Below are 19,925 nucleotides of genomic sequence, written 5' to 3'. Positions count from 1 at the left end.
CAATTCATGTTATTAAGAAAAAAATAAAATTAAATTAGTTAAACAATAAAATTAAATTAGTTAAACAAATTCTAATTCTAAACAATTCTATTAGTAGCAGTAATGCTGAAGATTAATACACTAAAATGCAAATGTGATATAGATGCATGAATGAATAGATGGCCTACCTAAATGGGCCTTCAAGTCAAGAATTATTAAAAGATTATAACTCTGCTTTTGGAAGGTAGCAAGTTTTAAGTGTGTTGGAAAGTTTAGGATCATTTCTGTGTTCTAAAAACATTAAAATTGTTTTGTTTTCGACATGAAGTAAATTTTAGACCTTTAAAAAAAAGCAAGTGATCCACTTTCCAGATAGGTTATAGAGGGAAATTTTTCAGGTATTGGTAGACAAGTTGGACAATGAAAATCCTTCTGCCTCTGAAATACTAGTTTTCTGATTAAACAGACCTTGTGATGTACTTTACCAAGAAAGAGCTGGTATGGATAGAGCTGCTGAAAGAGAATGTAGACATGTCCAAATGTGTACAGCTATCTTCTTCCTGAAATGCCATCTCTTGCCTCCTCTCCAGCTGAAATAGGGTTACCCAGAGATTTTAGATGTCCAATGGCAAGGCCTCCCAGCCAGAAGCTAAAGATAATGATACAAGATAGCTGCTCTCTTCTCCAGGCACTGACCATGACTAAGAAAGGGAGATTTTGCTCCTCTCCATACCCAGGAGGTCAACCTTATATGATGCAAGGTGAAAATCAGCTGGAAGTGTGCTACTTGTAAGTAAATGATTCGAATGATACCTCAAACCCTTCAAGTCTCAAAGTAGCCACTTTGATGGTTCCTCTTAAACCAGCTCAAAAGGCACCTTGATTCATCTTAGGAGTCTGGAGAAAGAACCTTATTAATGACATCAAATTATTGAGCAGAGCTCAGTGACTGTCAATTTACATTATGTAACCAAACTTAGGGCTCGATTACCTCATGTCACATTATAACGATTAAATTATCAGCAGATGTAAAGTCGTTCTGAACTATAACAAGGTCTTATAAGGTGCTAATTAACTTGGCACAGTTTTAAAAAGAAATTCTTGCACCTTTTGATAGGAAACTTTGCCTCTCAGGGATAGTGTCTGTTCTTCAGTCATAGATATTTTGGAAATTTTTCCTTTTCCTTTCTTCCCATTTCTCCCACCATCTTCCCCACTCCCCACTTCAAACCAAGAGCCATACTAGTGTTCAGCATTTGTCAGGTTAAGTCAATAAACATTTATTTATTAAGTAGTTACTATATACCAAGCACTGTATTATGCCATGAATACGGAGAGAAAGGCAAAAACAGACTCTGCCCTCCTGGAACTCCATTATCCCCTGAGGTCACTGAATTTTCTACTGTGAATGAGGGGTCTCAAGAAGAAACTCTAATTCTCCAGAGACTCTCAGCTCCCTTCACACATATCAGTGAATAGTGAAGAATACCTTTTACCCTTCAAACAGGCTCAGAAATGTATAGGATACCACTGAGCTCTTGAATTTTCAAACAGATATGATATTCAATTATAAACTCTTTGTAGTAAGTGTTTAATAAAATGCCTATCGATTAATCAATTGATTGAGGATCTTAGGCAAGTCATTTCTCCACTTGGGGTTTTAGTTCCTTCATTTGTACAAAGAAAATCAAAATTGGAAGGCTGGTTAGAGATTGTTTAGGACAGCTCTGTTTAGGACATGTTCTGAAGTCAATAATGACCTCCCCACTCTCAGATTTCACCCAGAATTTTTGGCCTCTCCAATGTACTTGTTAGGAAATATTGTGCATTGTGGTTATCTGTATAAATGTCATATCCTTTTTCCAGGATATGAGCCCAATAAGGGAAGAGGTTATGATTCATCTATATTTTCTATCTCCCCATTATCCAATATAATACTCTGCCCATAGTAAGCGCTTAATAATTGTTTGTTAAATGTATGAGTGAATGAATGGATGGATAGATGGGTACATAAACAAATTTATGAAATAATGTGTGTGTTCTTCCTTCGTTGCTGAAGAAGACCATGCCATCAGAGAAATAATGACATGACTTGCACTTGACTTGTTTTTTTGAGTGAGGGAGGGCTGTGCAGGTCACCAGCTTCACTTCTCCTCCAGAGCCATCTGAATCCAGTAACCAGATATTCATCAGGATGACTGGAGATGACCCAGGATGAGGCAATTGGGCTTAACTGACTTGCCCAAGGTCACACAGCTAGTGAGTGTCAAGTGTCTGAGGTGAGATTTGAACTCAGGTCCTCCTGACACCTGCTTTATCTCCTGCACCACCTAGCTGCCCCATATGAAATAATATGTGATAAATGAATGAATGTTTGGAGAAAATAGTAGCGAATTGATTCTCCTAGGGAACAGGACCCTTTACTCATCTTGGCAAGGACCCCTTAGGATCAAGGTCCTTCCAAGGCCAAGAAAAAACAAAGACTATCATAGCAGCCTGAAAAGAATAAGCAGACCCATGCATAGCCCTTGTGTGTTTGTTGATCATGCCTCAGTCCTTTTGACCAGCTCCACACATAAGGACAATAACCTCAATTAGCAACCTTATCACAGACTAGAAAAGGGTTTGTAGTATATGTGACTATGTCAGTCAATCAACAAACATTTATTAAGCACCCACAATGTGCCAGGAACTATGCCAAGTATTGGAGATGCAAAGAAAGGGATGACGGTCTCTGATTTCAAGGACCTCTCAGTCTAATGAGAGAGACAACATGCAAATAGCTATGTGAAAACATGATAAAGACAAGATAAATTGGAGATGATCAACAGAAAGAAGGCACTAGCATTAAAGGAGTCAGAAAGGACTTCTTGGAGAAGGATTTTTTTTCTGGGACTGAAATCTAGAAGTTAGGGATGAAAAGAAAGAGAATTCAGTCAGTCCAAATGTCCAAAGTGGAGAGAAGTAACGTGCTTGAACAACAAAGAGAATTGAGTCACTGAATCACAGAGTATGTGTAATAAGGTGTAAGAAGACTGTAAAGGTGTGTAGGGAAAAAGAGGGAACAGGGTGTGGCAGATTTTGAAGAGTTTTGAACACTAAATAGAGGATTTTGTACCTGATCTTGAAGTTTGAGTTGGGGGTTGAGGTAAGTTGGTCAGATCTCAACTTTGATCACTTTGTTATGAATGGAGGATAGGTTGCAAGTGGGAGAAACTTGTGGCATGTATGTGTTTATACATATAGTTATATACATGCATACACACATATATATGTGTGTCTGTATGTATAAATATATGTACATATGCATGATGCATGTGTATTTGTGCATATACATGTTTTTCCCTAAAGAATGTAAGCCCCTTCAAGGCAGAGGTTGTTTAATTTTCGTTTTTGTATCCCCTATGGTTAGCACATAGTAAGCAAGTAGGAACTTAATAAAAGATTATTGATTGTAAGTTGATACATAAATTGATTGACTGATGATAGAAACAGGAGACACATGTAAAATTGATAGACTCTGTTGTATTCAAAATATCTTTTAAATGTTTGACTTTGTTCAATATCTCTTTCCTAAAAGGGAAATCAGGTCTTTCCTCTGTTTAGACACTGCTAAAGACCTCCACTCTGTAGTTCCTGGGGTACAGAGAATGAGGAAAAAAATTCAATTCCCAGCTGCATGGCATGGGGGAAAAGTATTCTGGGTACAGAGTCAAAGGACCTGGGTTGGAATCCAGGGTTAGATGCCTATTATTAAGTCATTTTACTTCTTTAGGCCTTAGTTTCCTCATTAATGGAAGGAGAATTGAACTTGATGATCTTGAAGGTCCTTTCTTCCTCTCACTTATGATCCTATGGATATCCTATTTATTAATCATCTTCTGTGAACTAGAAACTAGGCAATGACTCAGTGCGGTTGTGAGGAACGAGACCCACCGAGCAGGCAATCAAAGTGACCTGAGCTCAAAGACAGAAAGGAGGTCCTCCACATAACAAAATATTTATATCAGCACTTTTTCTGGTAGCAAAAAACTGGAAGCAACAAGAGTACTCATCAATTCCATCAATTTGAGAACAGCTGAAACAAATGTATGCTTTTGTGTCATGAGAAATGATGAATAAAGGGACTGATATAAAAAAATGGGAACATTTATATAGATGAGTGCTGAGTGAAGAAAGCAGAACCAGAACAATGTACAGTGACTATACACAGTGACTACAATAATGTCAATGACAATTATTTAAAGCCATTCAATCTCAGATCTATTAAAATGACCAATCATGATCTTATTGTACGAGTGATAAAATACATTCGCTACTCTTAATGGAATAGAGCAGAGGGAGACTATGGGAGCTATGCATATAAATTGACGGATGAGGTTCCTTTGGTTGGTGTATTTGTCTGACTTTTTTCTTTGTCACAAGAGAAAGTTCATTATAGTGGTAATACAGCATGGTATGATAAACAAAAAGCATCTATAAAATGTAAATGTGAAAAAGAAAGATAGGCATACCTGAAGCTGATTTACAACCATATAGCCCATAATCTTCTCCTCCTATCCCAACGTCACTAAGGAAAAGAGATGGCCAATAGGACTTAGAGGAGGAAGCCATCTTTGAGTTCATCTAACTCAAACATTTCATTTTATAGAGCAGGAATCTCAGACCTAGAGAGACTGCGTAATTTTTCAAAGTCACACAGGTATTCAGGGGAAACATCAGAGAAGTCGAATGTGGACCATCCAGTTGTATTTGAACAAGACTTTCTTCCTCTCATTTCACTCTAGTTCATCTCACTCTCTAGACTCATCCATCACTTCATCAGCAGCTTTGTCCATTTCAAGACATGTTAAGAGATCTCTATCCTAGGGATATCTCTTAAGGCCAAGTCCTTATGTGGAATCACCATTTCCCTAAGAGTCCTAGCCATACCCACTTCACCCCTGGCTTCCTTCCTCACCGATACTCCATCAGCTGGATCCTCTTCCACTCTGACTACTTTCCAGCTCCCCTTTACATTCTGTTTTCCTCTATTATACCTTAATCTCCTTAAGGGTAGGGACCATCTTGTTTTCTTATATTTGCATTCCCATAGCTTTAGCATAGTGCTGGGAACATTGTAAATAGCTAATAAATGTACTTCTACCTATATTATACTATCTATCCTAGGATTACTGCCTCTTCCCTTCTAAACAATCAATGCGTCCACAAGCATTCATTAGGCACTATTATATTCCAGGCATTATGCGAAGTAGTGGGGATATTAATACAAAATAAATGTGACATACTCTCTGTCCTCAAGTTCCTTGCCTTCTCTTTGGGGAAACAAGCTGAACATATCGAAATCTATAGAAAATGAATGTCCACAAACTAAATAGAACATAAATATAAGGTAGTTCCATGCAAAGTAGGTAGGGAGGGAAATCACTAGCAGCTTTAGGGATCAGGAAAGGTTTCATGTAGAAGATAATTCTTGAGATTCATCTTAAAGAAAAAGATTCAATGATAGAAGGTGGAAGTCAGAAAGGAGTACATTCCAGGCACTGGGAATAGTCAGTGCAAAGACAGAAGATGTAATGACGTTGATGAAGGAAGAGGGAAAAATTCAGGACAGCTAGACTGCAGAATGCTGGAAAGGGAGCAGTGGGCTTGGGCCACGTTGTGAGGAGCTTTAAAAGCCAACATAAGATATTTTATCTTAAAGGCAGTAGGGAGCCACCTGATATTCTTGGCTAGGGAAGGGGGGGTGATGTAGTAGATTTGCACTTAAGGAAAATCACTTCAACAGCTATGTAGAAGGGCAAGGTAAGAACACTCATTAGGAGGATATTTAGTAATCTAAGTAAGAGATGATGAGGACCTGAATTAAGTATGGGAGCTTTGTAAGCAAAGAGAAGGGGGTCTGATGGCAATGATGTTGAGAAAGTAGACATGGCAACATTTGGCAACTGATTTGATATGTGGGGTAAGTGCCAACGAGAAGTCAAGAATATTGCTAGATGAAGGATGGCAGTATTCTCTTAAGAAATAAGGAAATTTGATAGAGTAGTGGGTTTGATGGGGAAAGATAATGAGTTCTGGTTTGGACATTATGAACTTGAGATGACTCCAGAACATCTAGTTCACCAATAGACATTGCCAACAGGCAGCCAATGATGGGAAACAAGTTTGAGACAGAGATTGGGGCCAGATATATAGATTTGTGAATCTTCTGTGTGAAGGTGGTCATTGAACCCCTGACTGTTAATAAGGCCACCAAGAAAGAAAGTGTAGAGGAAGAGAAGAAAAGGTCCCAGGACAGAACCTTGGGGAATAATCACAGGTGAACCATCAAAGCATTCTGAGAAAGAGCAGATAATCTTTCCTTCTTTAAGGTCACCATGGATGTTCACTGTAATCTGAAGCCACCCGCCTGTAAGATAAGGGGTACTGGGAGAATTGGTTCACCAAGCACACAGGTTTTTCTTGGTCTTGAATGCCATAAGGAGGGCTCTCCTATCATAAGTGTTTAGATTTAAGCTTGAAATTTGAAAGACAGGAAGGGAAGTTGTGCCAAATAGACATGAGGTATGGATATCAAGTCACATCACTAACTTAACCTAACTTGGAGATGAATGTGATGTCTAAGCCACATGGGCATGGGCAAATCACTTCTTCTGTCTGAGATGGTTTTCTCTTTTGTCAAATATGACAATTAGACTATGTCATCTCTAAGGTCCCTTTCATTTATATGCACTGAGAATCATATGTTCATAGATTAATGACAGAAGGAACCTTCAAGGTTTTCTGATTCAACCTCACTATTTTACAGATGAGAAAATTGAAATCTAGGAAAACTTCCCCAAGGTCATACACTTAATAAGCAACAGATCCGGAATTTGATCCCAGTTCCTACACCTCCACATATATCATTTTTATCATTCTGTTTCCAACGCTTAGATAGGCCAAAGCTATTCTAAGTGAGGTTTTATTTGTTTGGTTTTTTGATGTTTTTGTTTTTTTTCTGTTCAGTCTGGTCCTACCTGAGCCGAGATACTCTGCCGCCTTACAAGGGGCTACTACCATCGTAATGACACAGCTGCTTTCTGAAACTCATTGCAACATATCTTTGCAGCCTCGTTTTAATTACCACCAATTGGGGGAGGGGGCGTTCCTCCAGCCATTTTAATGTGTGTTTTATATGTTTCCAGATGCTCTTTTCTAGTTTAAGGAGGAAGTGCTTCTCATTATCATAAAATTTACATGCTTTCATAGGTTTCGATGAAAGACTCTTTCTAGGTGATAATAAACAATTCAGTAATTTGAAGAAAACTATTTCTGAAATGATTGGGGAAAGCTGCTCCAGCACACGCAAAAACATGAATTGGCACAAAGACTTTCATTCAATTCTTCACAGCGAGCAGTGGGCAAAAGCATGTGGGTTGGTGTCTATTCAGAATACGCTGCGGTGTCAGATGGAGACCCTTAGAAGGTTTTTAAGCAGAAGGAACAAATACTGTTCAACTCAAAGCAGTAATAACTGGCTGAGAGGAGCACTTCAAAGTTCTACAAGTCCTTTCTCTACAAGATGACTTCGTAATGATGACTCTGAAATTTAGGGATGGTGGGCTTTGTACTTTCCATTCTACAGATGAGGAGAAGGGAGCTCCAAGAGGTTCAGTATCAGGGGCAGACTTTGAAATTAAGTCTGCTGGTTGACTCCAAATCACTCATTATTTACTCAACAAGCATTTATGAAAGGCCAGGTGCTATACTAGGAGCTGTACTAAAGATAAGGAAATACAAAACGTATACAAAGCACATAAAATCTAAGTAATGGGAGAAAAGACAATTTTAACTAGGCTTTCAGAAAAACTATGGATGCAAAGGTACAGCATTCTATGTACTATACCAGGGGTTCTTAGATGGTATTTTTATAACTTTTGGCAGCCTCATGAAGTCTATGAACTCTTTCTCAGAATAATGCTTGTAAATGCATAAAATAAAATACATAAAATCTCAAAGGAAATCAAGACTTATCTTCCTGAGTTCAAATTTGGCCTCAGACACTCCCTAACTCTGTGACACTGGGCAAGTCACTTAATCCTGTTTGCCTCAGTTTCCTCTTCTGTAAAATGAACTAGAGAAGGCAATCGCAAACCACTCCAATGTCTTTACCAAGAAAATCCCAATGGGTTCACGAAGAGTTGGACATAACTGAAAATGACTGTACAACAATAAGAACACAGTTATCTATCTATATACACAAATATACATATACTTATATATTATATATATATACACACGTTATATATGTGTGTATCTACTTATACATGCATATCTATATATACCTATACGTACATATAGATATAGATATGGCTATGGCTATAGATAAAAATATAGACATAGATGTATTCACAGACCTCAGATTAAAAATCTTTCCACCAAACCATGTCTCTAAGGAGGGCAATTAGCAGGGGTTATAGAACTTTGATTGTCAAAGATTGATTGATCATGAATTTTCCTCTCTCCAAAATCACACATACACACAGGAGAGCCTCAGATACACATATGCCCAGAAGTAAAAGCTTTTAAGAGCTGATTCGCCCCCAGTGAAGGAAAGACATGCAGAGTAGTCATGTCTTCAGTCTCTGATCTGGTGAAATGCCTCAGTTTCCACAAGGATGCCCTCTTAGATCATCATTGCTGCCAGGCAAGTAAGAAAACCATTATGAGCTATGAACATTGCGCGAGTATTTAATCCCTCTGAACCTCAGTTGCCTCCCTGAAGAAAAGAAACAGGAAAAATCATCTTTGAATAGAAATGAATCCCTGCCACGAAATCTTCAAGTTTGCATTAAATATGTTTTTTTAGGTTTTATTTACTTTGTTAAATATTTCCCAATTACATTTTAATTTGGTTCAGCCACACTTGGGCAAATTTGACACCTCTGGTTTAGAGATTATTAATTATTTGTTAGTACATGACTAATGCTCTATTGTGGTCCAACTGAATCCTAGAGGGTATCCTGGGCCCAGGTGACTATCCTTAATGTAATTTAAATAAGTATGACTACAATTCTCAGCAGCTCTGTTTCTTCCTTTGTCCAATTAGGCAGTTAGACTAGATGTTTCTAAAACTCCCTTTCAATCTTAATAGTCCATGCTCTAAACCATTTTTAAAATGTCTATTAGATGCAAAATATTTCTCTTTAAGGGGGATAAAAATATAGATAAGGTATGGTCCTTGACTTCATGCACCTTACAGTCAAACAGAAAGATATAACAAATAAATTGAGATGCGATAAATATAATCAGCACTTCCCCCAAATAAAAAAAAAACACAACAACAATAAACATGTTACCCGTGGGGGGGAGGGGGAGGTGTGTGTGGAGGAAATGATAATGAATGAGCAGGGAGTTTTGTGATTTTTAAATGGTTTCTTTTAAATCACCATAAAATAAAATTAAAAAAAAAACAAGAAAATGAGGTAATATTGTATAACTGTGGTCATAAATTATGCAGTGTTGAGTCAAAAATGACACTCTTCCAGACTTCAACTGTGTAACAACTTGAACTGATGATTGATTTGTGTTTGTTAATTATTGAAAGAAATCAACAAGAATGAAGATCCTTCAGAAGGCAAAAGCAGAATAGGATCAAGGGAAGGAAAAAATTCAAGTAAACTTACTAGCACATGTAGGGATTCCTTACTCTACCGCAGGGTCTATAATTAGGGATATAATTTTTCTTTCAAATTTTGATAACTGCATATTAATATAATTGGTCTTTGTTATCATCTTATGTATGTTATTTTATGCTTTTAAAATATTATTCTGAAAAAATATTAGTCTGTCATTATTTTATTTTAAAAGTATTTTTCCATAGGTTTCACCAAACCAGTTCTGTGACACAAAAGAGATTAAGAACCCCAGCTCAACTTGTACCTAAATAAATATGCTTTAGTAATAGATATAACTAATTAATAATAATAACTACAATTTAGCACAGAAAATGATAAGAAAAAATATTAAACAAATAATGGGTTAGGTTGAATGATTTCCGACTTGGGGAAACTAGTATGATCCTGAATAACATTAGATGGTTGGCCACATTGGTATCTCTACAAGCATTCCCACTCAGGTATTCAAGTTAACTTCTAGGTTCCTGTACAAGGTAAATATAATTATCTTCAATTGCAGATGTCTTATAGAAAATGTCAATCTGTCAGAGTACCAAGTCACTGAAATCCTATGTCCCACAGTCTGACACAGGACTGTCCAAGAGAATAAGGAAAGGTCCAGAAGATAGTTATCAAATGCACAGCTGAGACTGACCTTGGGTCATGGAGTCACCATTGCCCAAGTATTCTAGTATTTTTTGTTCCTGAGGGCTCCAGGTGAATGTAGAAGACTTTGCCCAGAGACACACATAGCCCAAGGTGATATGATTAGCAACTTTAGAAAATAATTAGGGGAAAACAACCAAGTAACCAGACTCAAGCACCACAATGTAATGGGTCAGCCTAACACCAGTCTAGAGACTCTCCACATAGACTGCTAAAAGATCACCTAATATGGCTAAGAATTGGAAATCAAAGGGTTGCCCATCAATTGGAGAATGGTTAAGCAAGCTGTGGTATATGATTGTAATGGAATATTATTGTGCTACAAGAAAAGACAAGCAGGATGATTTCAGAAAAACCTGGAAAGACTTACATGAATTGATGCATAGTGAAGTGAACAGAACCAGAACACTGTACATAGTAATAGCAAAAAAATCTGATGAAGAATTGTGAATGACTTGGCTATTCTCAGCAATACCATGATCCAAAAGAATTCCAAAGGACTAAGGATGAAGTGTATTATCTGACTCCAGAGAAAGAACTGATATTGATTGAATACAGACTGAAGCATGCTATTTTCCACTTTCTTTTATTTTTTCTTTTATTTGAGTATTTTTGTACAAAATGACTAATATGGAAATGTTTTACATAATTGTACATGTATAACCTATATCTGACTGCTTACCACCTGAGGAAGGGGGAAGGAAAGGGGGAAGGGAACAATAGAATTCGAACCTCAACACTTTACATAAAAATGTTAAAAATTGGGGAAAAGATAAAAAGATTACCTAATAATAAGAAAAAGATGTGACCTCAGTGCTCCTGACAGCTCTGCCTGCATCCCTGCCCTTAAATAGACAGGTCTTAAATAGAGAGGGATGGCCTTTAAAAATAACATCCTTCCCACAATTGCTTCATTCTTCTACAAAGAAATTGCATTCAGTGAACAAAAAAAAATGTGGATATCTTTGGGACATATGGATATAATGATTTCAGTGTGTTGAGAATCCATATGGCTACACTATGTCAAAAAGATCTGAATTTTCTCTAGATCTGATCAAAATTCACTGGAAAATCTCTTACACCTTTCCAGCTTCAAATCCTGCTGAATCACAAATCAGCCATAGATTTGGGTTAATAGCTGAAAGACTGTCAAATTATCTAGATATTTGAGGAACATCTATCATACATAAACAGCAAACATACTCTGACTCCTGATTGAATCAGGTTGCAAGTACTCAGAGAAGTTCTGCCATGTAATCACATAGCTTTAGTAAGTAACAATTTAACCAGTCAGTCAATTAGCATTCTTAAAGTGCCTACTATATGCCAAGCACAGTGTAAAGCTTTTCTCAAGGAGTTCACAGTCTAACTGGGGAGACCCCGCGCAAACAACTGTGTACCAGTAAGATTATATACAGGATAAACTGTAGATAATCAAAAGAGGGAAGGTAGAAGATAAAAGAGAACTGGGAAATGTTTTTGGTTTGGAGGTGGGGTTTTTGTTGTTTGGGTTTTTTTGTTTTAGTTTTAGTTTAGTTTAGTTTTGTTTTGTTTGCAAAAGGTGGGACTATAGTTGAGACTTGAAGGATGCAGGGGAAGGAGGGAAGTGAAGACAATAAGGGAAACAGTTCTAGGGATAAGCCCAACCCCTCCCACAGAGATTTGCTGAGTACTTCTATAACCAATAGGTTCTCTTTCTTCTCTTATTCATTCATTCATTCATTCATTTAATGAGGATTTATCAGATATTTACTAGGTATTGGGAACTGTGCTCTTCTAGAGATAGTAAAAAAAAAAAAAAGGAGACTCTTGACTCTGCCCTCAAACAGATAATATTCTAATGGAAGGAAAAAAATATAAACTGATGAGCAAAACATAAAATGTATAAAAATTAAATACAATTCAATTTCAGAAGGTGGCGCTTAAGCAGAACCTTGAAGGAAGCCAGAGATTTGAAGAGGCAAAAGTGAAGGAGAAATCCATTCCAATCATGGAAAACAGCCTGGGCAAAAACAGAGATGAAGAAGGAATGTCAAAGGTTACAAAGAAAACATAGCTGAATTTGGCTGTAGCATAGGGTATGTGAAAGCGAATTATGTGTAATAATACAAGAAACATACCCTGCAGGCAGACTGTGAAGGACTTTAAATACTAGATAAAAGATATTAATTGTATTTTATCATAGACGGAATAGGGAGACATTGGACTTTCTTGAGCAGATTTGGCACACTTGTGCTTTAGGAATATCAATTTGGCAACTATGTGAAGAATAATATATAGAAGTAGTAGGTAAGTCAGGGAGACCAGCGAGTAAACTATTGCAGCAGTCCAGGTAGCCAAAGTCACTATCTCTATCCAAGATAAGTCTCCTTGGAAAGGGACCCTTGTAGACAATGTCAGTCCAAGTATCTAGCTGTGCAGGACTTTCCTTCCACTCCTGCACAGAAGATTGGATAACCCTAGATCCAATGTGACCATTACCACAGAAGATAAGACAATTTGCTGTCCCAAGACCTTCATGATTTCACTGGTACAGGGGCTCCATCTCATTTCTGCAGATCACAGGCCCTCCAGTCCTTAGTAAATAGTCTTCATGAGTCTGGGCTGAAAAAATTCATTTAGTGACCAATCACTCCAAAATTAGGTTGACTGGTCCCCCAGATACACAGACCCTCATTGAATAATGGTAACCTCCACATTACATGGAATGAAAAAGCTCTCAAAATATAGAGACTTACTAGGAGTAATCAACACTATACGTTAACCGGATGAAACACATATCATATGTCATCCTATTTCCCCCCCTCAAAGATGATTTTGGTGAGTCTAAAGAAGATGAGCTTCCATTCCTTTATTCAATTATTCAAATTTTAAAAGTGATAATTTTATTCACTTGTGCAATAGTTTACCCAACATTAAACATGAAAGAATAAAGAAGAGGATATCTCCTTATTGCTAGACTGTTTCTGTCTGAATGCCATCAAAGGGGAGATGGGAGGAAGGAAAACAAATATACAATAATGAGCTCTAGAGCTGTCAGCTGTCATTTTAAAGGGTTATCTCCTCAAGTTTGCAAATTGCTTCATGTACATTAGCTCATCTAAGCCTCACATCATGAAGTGGCTGCTACTAGTATCATCATCTTCATTTTAAAAAAGGAGAAAAGAGTCAGTAAGCATGTTTCTGAGGAAGAAGTATCCTCTCTTTTTGCCAAAGTTAACCCCCTACATATACCTTTGGTCCCATCCCCCTGTTTCTTCTCCAGCATATGGCCCTCCTATGCTTATCATCCTTTATCTTTAATCATTCATCTTTCTCTGTCTATTGGATCTCCATCCTTAAAAAGGAAGAAAGATATAAAGAAAGGAAGGAAGGAAGGAAGGAAGGAAGGAAGGAAGGAAGGAAGGAAGAGAGGGAAGGAAGGAGGGAGAAAGAGAGAGACAGAGAGACAGAGAGAAAGAAAGAAAGAAAGAAAGAAAGAAAGAAAGAAAGAAAGAAAGAAAGAAAGAAAGAAAGAAAGAAAGAAAGAAAGAAAGAAAGAAAGAAAGAAAGAAAGAAAGAAAGAAAGGAAGGAAGGAAGAAAGAAAGGAAGGAAGAAAGGAAGAAAGAAAGGAAGGAAGAAAGGAAGAAAGAAAGAAAATCTTCTCTAGATCCTACCATCTCTCTGCTAGTTATTGTCCTATATCTCTCCTCCATTTCTTAGGCAAATGCTTTGAAAAAAGTGGTCTGCCCTTGCGGGTCTCCATTTCCTTTTCTCTCACTCTCTACTAAGCCCTTTGCAACATGGCTTCTGACTTCATCATTCAACTGAAACTCTTCTCTCCAGTTACCAATTGTTTTTCATTGATAAATCTAAATACCTCTTCCCAATCCTCCTTCTCAAACTCTGCAGCATTTGACACTACCGATCCCCACCTCCTGCTGGTGTTTATGACAGTGGTCTCACCTGATTTTCACCTTCCTGTCTGACCTCTTCTCAGTGTCCTTTGTTTTATCTTCATCCATACCAGACCCACCAACTATAAATGCCCATGAAGCTCTACTACTGTTCCCCCTTCTCTTTTCTCTTTATACTCAGTGATTTCATCAGCTTCTAACTCCATTCTGATGATTTTCAGATCTATATATCCATCCCTACATCTCTCCTGAGCTCTAGTCCTTCATCACCAACTGTTTATTGAGCATTTTGAACTGAATGTGTTTTAAGCTTCTCAAAGTCAGCATATCTCAAAGGGAACTCATTGTCATTCTCTCTAAACCTTTCTCTATTCCAACTTTTCCTCTAACTGTCCAGGAAGGGCACTGCCATCTCCCAGTCACTCAACTTCACCAACCTCACTGTCATTCCCAACTCTGCATTCTCATCCCATACGTCCAATCAGTCACTAAATCTCATTATTCAAACCTCCATAACACCTCTTGTATATGTCCCCTTATCTCTCCTCATATATCTACTTCTCTGCTTTTGGGTCCTCATCATTTCTTGCCTGGACTATTGCAATAGCTTTCTAATGGATTTTCCTGATTTCCAGAGTCTTGTCAAAGTGATTCTTCTAAAGCATAGGTATGACAATGTTAGCCCCCTTCCCAATTCACTCCAAGTACTCCGCCTTCTACCAGGAACAACTATGAAGTTTTCTGTTGAGCACTGAGAGGTCTTTACAATATGGCTCCTTCCTACCTTGCCTGTCTTCTCATCCAAGCATTGAACAATCTAGTTATGCTGGCCCACTTGTTTCTCACACACAAGTTCCTTTATTCTCTGTTAGACTGTAAGTTCCCTGAAGGCAGGGAATGTTTCTTTTTTTTTTGTTTGTTTATTTGCATTCCCAGCTGTTAGCACTGTGCCAATAGTATGGTAAGCCCTGAAAAAATGTTTTATCATTAATTAATTGATTTATGGGACCTACCCACACTTCAGTTTTGCTGTCAAAACCTTTGAGACAACCCTGTTCCAAATTAGGCATCAGAGGGGCACTTAATGACATCTATATGTGATTACCATCCTGTAAAGCAGTTTCACCTTGGTAGATGAGCCAGAAAGAGACTTAGTCACATATCTGTAAGGTAAGTGTTTCATCATGTCTCATTGGTTAGGAATCTTAAAAGATGAATATTTTTCCTGCACTTTTAACTGTGAATCCCATACTAATACTGAGGCCTCCTCTGGACATCCTCAGAATTAACTACTCAAAGTCTTGGTTAATTTTGGAAACTTAAAGATCTCGGCATCCTGCCTACCTAACTATCCAATCAGAGGAAGGCTTTGAAACAAACAATGTACCTTATGACCAAGCACATAAAACTTTAGACAAAGCATCATTTAAAAACTCATAGAAAACAAAACAAAATGACAAAAAAAAAAACTCTTTGCCAAACTCAAGAAAGAGCAGAACAATTGGCATCTCTCATTTTCATGAAATTCTCTGCCAAAAAGAAATGAAGCATTATTTTCCCAAAGACCAATTTTTTTTAATTACCCTCCAAGCTATAATTAGGGTGGGGTGTCTGGAACTTCGTACCAACATAGTGAGGGCACACTTCCTTGGGGAAGAACAGTTTCTTCCCTCTTTGACTCAAGCCAATCAACAAGCATTGATTAAGCACCTATTTTTGCCAAGCACTGTGCTAGTTACTGGCGATTCAAATGGAAAGAAGGAAAAAAATCCCTGTTCTCATAGGAGTTTGCATTGTAACAAAGGAGGTAGTACACATACAGTAAATACAAGGTTGTTGGGAGAGAGAGAGCTATCATTTGGGATCATCAGGAAAGATATCTTGTAGAAAATGGTGCTTGAGAAAAATTCTATGAGGGAGACGAGGAAAGAGTACATTCCCTGCCAGAAGTCTCTCCCCATTCCAACCCATTACCTACTCAGCTGCCAGCATGATCTTTCATGTGGACCATGTCACACACACACACCCCATTTAATAAACTCCAATGGCTGTCTGCCATCTCCAGGATTAAAATAAAATCTTCTCATTGGTGTTCAAATTCCTGCATAACACCTCTTCTCCCTCTCCTCAACCAGGTCCTACCTTTCTAGTCTTCTTGTTCCTTATACCCCTCCTCCTCATACTCTTCCATCCAGTGATAACTAGCTTCCTTGTTGATATTCCAAGTCACTCCATCTCTGAACTCTGCTTCCTGGCTTCTCTGGTTTCCTTCAAGTGCATCTAAAATCCCACCTTCTACAGGAAACCTTTCCCAATTCCCCTCAATTTTAATACCTTTACTATGTTGCTTATTTCCAATTTATTATTCATAGATAGATATGGATATGGTTATGAATATGGAGAGAGAGAAAGAGAGAGAGAGAGAGAAAGAGATCATGTTTTATGTAATTGTTTTGTGTGATTTCTCCCCCTTTAGACTGTGAGTACTTGAACTCTGGAACTGTCTTTTACCTTTATTTGTATCTTCAGAACTTACCAAAGTGTCTGGCACATAGTTGGAGTTTCATACAGTCCAAACACACATAGATAAGAGATGAAGGGTTATGCGTAAGGGACACAGAGTGAAGATTGTAGAAGGAGGTTTAATGCACTATGAAACCAGAACACTGGTTCTAAGTTGGGAAATGTTTCAAAACTTAACCCAAAGAGTTCACATTTTTATCCAAGCAGCAGTATGGGAACATTAAAGTAATACCATCAGATATGTTCTTTAGGAAAATTACTCTGGCATCTTTGTGGAGGATAGATTGGAATGGGGAGGGACTTAAGGTAGGACAACCAACAAGAGGTTTGCTACAAGAGGTGACTGAGAATCCAAACTCAGGTGGTGTCTGTGTGGGTAAAGATTGTCTGATGTGAAAGATGGTGCTGATGTAGAAATAACAACATTTGTCAATTGTTGGTATATTCGTCACATCCCCTCATCAGAAGGAGGGTGATACCAATGCTATACATCTATAAGAAAAGGGAAAATGTAGTGCCTTCAACAGAGATAGGGAAGGTTAGAAGAGGGATTGTTTTGAGTAAAAAATATAAAGAATTCTGTTTTGAACACATTGAGTTTGGATGTCTCCAAAACATCCAATTTGAAACATTTAATAAATAGTTGGTGATATAGAATTGAAGCTCAGTGTACAGACTGGGGCTAGATGTAGAAATCTGTATTATAATCACAGAGCCAATAATTAAAATTATAGCTGATGACGAAGTCACCAAGCTAGAGGAGAGGAGAGAACCAGGACAGAGCCTTGGGGAATACCTGAAGTCAGCAACTATAATATAGGTGATGAGCCAACAAAGGAGGTGAGAAAGAGAACTCATGGAGGTAGGAGATAGAAGCAGAAGAAAGTAGTGTTGGAAAAATACGGAGAGAAAGAGGAAAGGGAGGGAGGGAGAATTTATTAAGAATCTACTATGTGCTAGGTATAAACATTATCACGTGTGATCCTCTCAACAACTCTACAGGTGCTTTGTGATCTCCATTTTACAGACTGAGGAAACTAAGGCAAACAGAGGTTGAGTGACTTGCCTAGGGTCCCACTGGTAAGTGCCTGAGTCTGGATTTCAATTTGAATTTTTGAATCTAGGTCCAGAGCTCTAGCCACTGTACCACCTAGTTACCTCTAGGTAGTTCTCTCTAGGAGGAGGTGACACTCAGTAGTGTCAGAGGCAACAGAAGGGTCAAGAAGGATAATGAGTGAGACTATCAGACTTGGCAATGAAAGGGATAATGGTGCATAATGAAGGACTGATGAAATAGATGCTGCAGATAACCCATACTTGGATAAGAGAGAATTGGGTATTGATATTGGCATTAATATATTTCCTAAATATTCATAGCCGACCTAAATTTCAGACTCACAAAAGTAACATTGCTTAAGAAAAAAAAAAAAAGCAGAGTTGCTTCACTTGAAATTTCTTTCCATTTCAACCAGAGCAAAGAAGGCATGGACCAGACTGGGTCAGACATATCCTCAGTGGAGAGAGTTGGAATTTTCCCTTTCCCTTTCCCCTGGCTTCCCACAAGTCAGATCTATTTGGTGCTTAGGTTATCCCCTTCTTTCATTTCTCATGGCTTTCACTTTTCAAAAGAATTCATGTCTTAAGAAGGGTTGAGCCAGGTGATACTCTGAGCTCACTTCCAACACTGAGATTCTACAATTGAATAAGTATCCTGCTTTAGAGTTTAGAGTGGTGAACTGGGAGGCAGGGAATCTGAGTTAATAGACCTGGCTTTGCCACAACTTGCTGTGTGATCTGAAGCAAGTCTCCTCTCTGGGAAGAACTAGAGCATTAGCAGAAAAAGTTGGGAGAAGGACTTCTATCTTATCATTAAGCTTTATCAGAGTACAGGGGGCATGCCACCCACGTGGAGGTGACAACTCCCACTAAAGAGATCGATTACAATTCCCAGGAGAGCATTCCCAGATCTTTGCCAAGTTGAAGGACCCAGATCTGTAACCAGGGGTAGGTCAAAATCAATGGCAGGTCAAAAGTCACATTAGAGCTTCTGTATAAATTCCAGACCTTCAGATTATTTGAATGTGTGCAGAGAGAGGCAAATGAAGAATACTATACTTTGCAATTCTTGCTCAAAAGAATAAAAATGTATTTTTAATTGGCACCATACTTCACTGGATTTCATTTTCCTGATCTGTAAAATGAAAAAGCTAGGTGATTTTGTTGTTGTGTGTTGTACAGTCATTTCAGTCACGTCCGACTCTTTGTGAGTCCATTTGGGGTTTTCTTGGCAAGGCCATTTCCTTCTTCAGCTCATTTTACAGATGAGAAAACTGAGGTAAACAGGGTTACGGGATTTGCCCAGGGTCACACAGCTTGGATGTGCCTGAGGCTGAATTTGAGCTCAGGTCTTCCCAGCGCTGAACCTAGAGTCAGGACATGATTGAAATAACCAAACAACAACTTCATGATACCAAACCCAGTGTTCCATCCATTGTGCCAGCTAGTTGCCCTGAAATTAGGCCATAAGAAACAATATTTATATAGCACTTAAAGGTCAGCAATGTGATATATGTTGTAATTGTGTATGTGTGTGTGTATGTATACCTCACTCTTACTTATCACACTGAACTACAGTGAATATCATAGTATATATCTACATACACACATATGCACACATATACACATACAGTGTAAGTATATATGTATATATGCATATATACATAATGAATATATGTATACACACATATGTATTTTATATTTATATATATATATGTATTTATACACACACACTATCTCTAATTTAACTCTCTTAACAATCCTTTAATTCCCTTTTCCCTTAGCTTTTTAACATTTTATCCCTAACATGGTACCCCACATTTAGTGGACACTTGTTTATTGAACTGAATTGAAATAAAAGTTCTATATAAAGTCTCAATATTTTATACATCCTTATAATCAAGAAAAGACTTAAATGACAAGTCCAATGAAGAAAAGTTCAGTAGAGCCATCCTTGTATAGGAAGGAGAATGCTTTGTCGCATCTCTGCTGTTCTGTGATTTTCACTGTGGTTGAGTGTGTAATGAACAGGAATGAAATCATTTTTACTTCTAGGAGATATCTAAATAAAAGACACATCTCTGTCTTCTAAACTTGTATTATATGTATATATTCTTAGTGGTCAATAGGAGTATAGAGCTG

Source organism: Notamacropus eugenii, chromosome 1 (assembly GCF_028372415.1).
Source record: "Notamacropus eugenii isolate mMacEug1 chromosome 1, mMacEug1.pri_v2, whole genome shotgun sequence".
NCBI lineage: Eukaryota > Metazoa > Chordata > Mammalia > Diprotodontia > Macropodidae > Notamacropus > Notamacropus eugenii.
The sequence above is the reverse complement of the archived record's forward strand: the minus strand, read 5'-3'. Positions refer to the sequence as shown.